The 5,114-nt window shown below is 35.9% G+C and overlaps 1 protein-coding gene across 1 annotated transcript in view; it reads left to right on the top strand.

Annotated features, from left to right (window-relative positions):
- Window positions 1-584: 584 nt before the first annotated feature.
- LOC136797828 (F-box and WD repeat domain containing protein 10B-like) overlaps window positions 585-5,114 on the top strand; it is a 28,371-nt gene continuing 23,841 nt past the window's right edge. The window contains exon 1 of the mRNA XM_067054411.1: window positions 585-621. The gene's annotated coding sequence lies outside the window, so the exon portion shown is untranslated. The remainder of the gene's footprint in view (window positions 622-5,114) is intronic.

Here is a 5,114-nt window from a genome sequence, read left to right as displayed (position 1 = left end):
GGCACAAGACAGTCACTGTACTGTGAATAAAAAGTCACCCGCATGAAAATTTTTTGTTTTGTTTGAAGCTACCATCTTGGCAGTGAGAATCATGACCCGATCATGTGACATCATGGTCAAATTTCCGAGAATCTCCAATTAAACCCCTGTCTACACTAAAATTTTTTAATCATAAAAAATGGCTTTGGGAAAAGTTGTAAAGTTTGTATAGCTGGTGTAAAAAGGGTTTAGCCGCTCCTGCCTTATTTTTAACCCACGTTTGTTTTTGGTTTCAAAATGGCTGGCTTCTAGTTCTAGTTCTACTAAGTGATCACATAATACGCTAACGTACATTATCATGATATTGAAAATAAAAAGTTATAAAAAATACCTAATAAAATGAAAACAACTAAAGCTAAAAGTGGCTGTAAGAAGAAGTAGTAAGATAGCGAAGTAGCGAGATATGACTGAAGCTGAAAGACACCACCACAAGGATTTAGAATAGTATGTAGTAAACGGGAGGCTAAGATGCTTTAGCGAACAAAAGTGAAACCTGATTCAGTGATGTCTCATTTTGAAAGATCAAAAACTACAACTTCCAGACACAGACTCTGGTAACATGAAGACTACAAAATCTATAAGGTGAATGTTTTGATTTTCTAAGATTTTTTGTCAGGGTGTTTTAGAGAGCTACCTACCTCTTTGTACCTCTTTTTGGCTTCTGCTTGAACAGCTCATCCAACTCGATGAACGATGCTTCGACATTTTCTTGAGGCTGTTGTATTCAGCTTGCCTAAGGTTGAAGCAGACAAAAGCAGAGGTTCATCCGGAACAGTTGTGAAGAAGGTGTCTAAGTGTTTTTGGAATACTTCTTTGGGGCAGTTTGTCAAATCTCTTATAAAATAATTTATTGGTCTGGGGGAAGGGTGTTGAAAAATTTGAGGGCCTTCTTGGGAATGACTTCCCCTCCAGATATTTCTGTGTTTAATATTGACAGCTTTAAGATTGCAAATTCTCCCCAATCTCTGATTTATGCCTCCTTTACATTTGTCATAATCAAAATTTGGGACGTTGCCTTCAACGACGTTCCAGATATAAATTATTTGATACCGTTCCTCCTGCTCTCCGTCTTTCAAGACTAACAGTTCTACTGATTTGAGTTTTTCCCAATAATTAAGATGTCTGAGGGATGGAATTCCATGTAAAAATGATTTCTGAACTTCTTCCAGTCCAGTTGCTGGCAGTTACATCAAAATGCCTCGAAAATGTCAATATGAAAATTGCGCAATCAGAGAACGTATGTCTCGCTCATTATAAAAAGGCCGAGACAAACTTTCAATAATTGGATTGTAACATCGAGTTAAGTCTCTTTTGTTAAGTCACCAGGGGGTAAATAAAGCAGACCTTGATACATTTACCGTTCGTTTCAACTTGACGATTCGTTTAAAACTCAGCCTCCTAAATATTTGGGGTAGGTAAAATATGTACAAAGAAATTCATACTTTTCCAACCCGGCAAATCTTTAAAAAAGAAGCGAACAATAAAATATAATTACCCTTTCCAAATAAACCTCAGAGTAGTCTACTCTGACGTAATTGTAAAATTTATGTGATGGGAGTTTGACATATGCTTGTACTCTCTGTGTATTTACATTCGTTGTAATGTAATGTTGTTTGGGGAATTATGAAGTTCTCTGGAATTTCGATTGCATTTATTCAGGTTGATTTTTTATGACTTCAAATGGTACTTTTTCTAACGAGTTTGATTACTACTGTTCTCACACTTATGTCTTTTTTTTTTGCGTCCTTTTCTGTGATTACTTTTATTTATATTTTTAAAGACAGGTAAGAAGGTATATTGATGTAACTGGCTGGAGATAAGACCAGACCAGGGAGACCAGAGTTGAGAACAGTAGTCCAAATGAGCACAAGTGTTTCGTGTAAGCCAAATCGCGTATTACGAACAACCTCTAAATTGCTGAGTACAGGAGAAAAAAAATCGAAATTCAAAATAGCGGCCAAGCCCACTCTGATAACTATAAAAAATCTTCGTTTTTCAATCAGCTATTGCAGCTCAATAAATCAATGAAATAATTTGAAATAAAAAGTAAACAAACCTTGAACCTTTCATGAATCCAAATAAATAAAAGTATTCATCTAAAGTGAAGATTGCATTCTAAAATAAAACGATTTCCAAACCAACCTAAAGTCAGTGTCTGCGAACTAAAAATTTCTCTGCTGGGTCACTGGCAAGGAGTTACGACTTCAGACTTTAGATTCCAATTCTTGTATAGGCCGCAACTACACTGCCAAATGATCTGTATTACAAATACTTCCAAATGGGTCCATAAGTTAAGAAAATGAAATTATCATCTAGCACGGGGTTTTTGTTTTTAAAAAACAAACTTCAAAATAAAATTGTTAATGAACTTGTTACTTAAAATATCACACTTACATAATTTATTTATGATATAACACCCCTTTCTTAAATAAATGGCCTCTTAAAGTCTTTTATGTTTGCCGCAAGAAGAGAGAAAAATGTAATTTGACCCCCGATTTTTTCTCTCTTTTTCTAGCTATTTCCCCGCGTGTTAGTGCAGACACAATAATTTGCCCCCGATTTTTTCTCTCTTTTTCTAGCTATTTCCTGCGTGTTAGTGCAGACACAACTTTAATCTGGGGAAATAAAGCGTTTTCATTGGTCTAAAGTCACGGATGGTCACGTGACCAGACGAAAGTTAACAAACCATACCATTTTCGGATACTACTAATTCAGGGCTATCCAGCTGTGGGAATGATTTTTTCTGAAAATGCTCCCAGAAAAATGCTGACGTCATCGGAAAACGCCAAAAACGTTGATTTTTCGCCTTAAAAATGCCATTTCTCTGCACCAGTTGGTCGAAACTTAACAAATAACCCCATTTTCTTTATCTACTTTTCACGCTGAATCCGTTTGTAGCCTCATATATTAGATTTTCAGCCTTCGAAAAAACCGTTTGTAAAGGGGGACCCTTGATAAGTTCTATCAATTAACTAAAAATCAATTCACTCGAAAACTGCAGGAGGTTCGTAGGGCAAATTTTTTTATCAACCCTATTAGGAGAATAATATCAAAAATTTGCCCTGATCTAAGGGGTGCCCTACGAAAATCATTTTTAAGGCCTTTTTTTAATCTCGGACGCTGGTCTACTGTGTGTGTATGTGTGTGTCTGTCTGTCACAAAAACTTTAGGGCAGCCTGGAGACTTCAAAAATGCTTGGATTTGGCTGAAATTTAGCACACTGGTTCCTTGGGTGAATATCTGGGGGTATTTTTTCCATTTTTTGAAAACTTTGATTTTTGGGGATTGGGGACGAGTTTTTGGCCAAAACGAGGCTAAAACTTTGGGGCAGTCTGGAGACTTCCAAAATTGTTCGATTTGGCTGAAATATTGCACACTTGTTCCTTGGGTGAATATCTTGGGGTCTACAATTGGGCCTATGAATAATTTGAAGACACTGAAGTTGAGCCCAGTGCGTTGTGCATGTTGGACTATCTCTAATAAGGGTATCGAAATTAGATGAGCGGATGTCAATCAACTTACGGTACTTCATTGGTACCAACATTCTATCATTTTTCCTTAAATTCTCACACACTGTCAGTGGAAGTTCAATTTTAGACTTCCTTTTAAAAACATGAGCCGAAATTCATTCTTGCTTTTTTTTCATTATTTAATCTTTTTTAAGCAAGAAAGTGTGACCATGCAGTTAGTCACACTAGCAGGGGTGGATACAGGAACACCGTTGAGGTTTGATAACAAGATAAATGCTACTCATTCAGAGAACTCATTACGATGGGAGAGTCACTCTCACACAAACAAAAGCTTCTTTGACGTCATTTTGAACACAGAAGTTGATATCAACAGATTTACCTTTTAAACATTGTGTACAGAAAGCATTTTATGTTTCTTTGAAAGAATAAAATATTTTTTCTGAGAAGAAAAACTTTATAGAAAACAATTTTAGTGTTTTTATTTTTTCGAATTTCGAGAAAATTGAGTGTGCAAATTCACCACGTTCACATACCCTGTATCCGCCTCGACTAGGAAATTAATGTTTCAGAGAAAACAACATCAGTCATGTGCAGGATGTATTTGCAACAACAAGGATGAGAGTTACCGTGAATTTGGGTAACTTACATCAGTGGAGGGAGACTTTCATAGCCCTCAAATGAATGATCTGGCTGGTCATTAAAGTAAAAAGTTAAATCAAAACAAACCTCTGATTTACAAAGAATTTGCGGATGGTATAATATATAATATATAAATATCTCCTAATCATGAAGTGATGTCATGCATAATTATGTTTATATCATTATTATTAAATTTGAGGTTACACGTCCAGCAGCCATAGAGAAGCATCTAAATTTTCGTCCATCTTTAAATTGATGATATTGCATAATTTTTTTATTATCAAACCACACTGTTTTATTTACCCACGATTCAGTCGGCAAGTAACTCGCAGCAAATATAAAATTCTAAAATGGTAGAGAAGGGCTGGGAGCAGAGCTGCATAGTACATTTGTTTTAGAATTTTGCTGCTTTGATTTGTCTGGCATTTGATGGCTATGCAAGTTTCCCTCCACTGATGCAAGTTACCCGACTTCACGGTACCTGAATCAAGTTTAAGATCCCAATACAATTAATAAAGGCTTGAAATGAAACAAAATAACCGTACAGCAGCCAGAATATCAACCAACCAAATTTTTCATTCAATTCCTGAGACAGCGCTTCGATTTTTAAGGCCTTGTTTATACGCTGAAGTAAAAATAATTCCGCACTTGTAAATGAGTCAGTGTTTGAGGTCTGGCAAAATTTCCGGGAATTAGCCTATCCCGGGGTGCGCGGATAAGTTTTGTTAAATGCTAATTTCATTAAAAAGTGCCGGTTTATGTTTTCATAAAACACTTTAGAAGTTTTGCTTCACATTCTTTTGCGTACGAGTCAAGTAAATGATAAAGCGCTTTTGCAGCCTTAATATTTCACAAGATACAAAGGTTTTTGTTACCTAGTTCTTAAAAAGAATTGTTTCCTATAAAATGATATATACTATGGGCCAATTGGATACCGCTATCTGGTCACGTGTTATAGTTTCTTAC

This window comes from Clytia hemisphaerica, unplaced genomic scaffold (genome assembly GCF_902728285.1).
Source record: "Clytia hemisphaerica strain Z4C2 unplaced genomic scaffold, Clytia hemisphaerica genome assembly, whole genome shotgun sequence".
Lineage (NCBI taxonomy): Eukaryota > Metazoa > Cnidaria > Hydrozoa > Leptothecata > Clytiidae > Clytia > Clytia hemisphaerica.
Note: the sequence above shows the minus strand (reverse complement) of the source record. Positions and strands in the feature narration are given on the sequence as shown.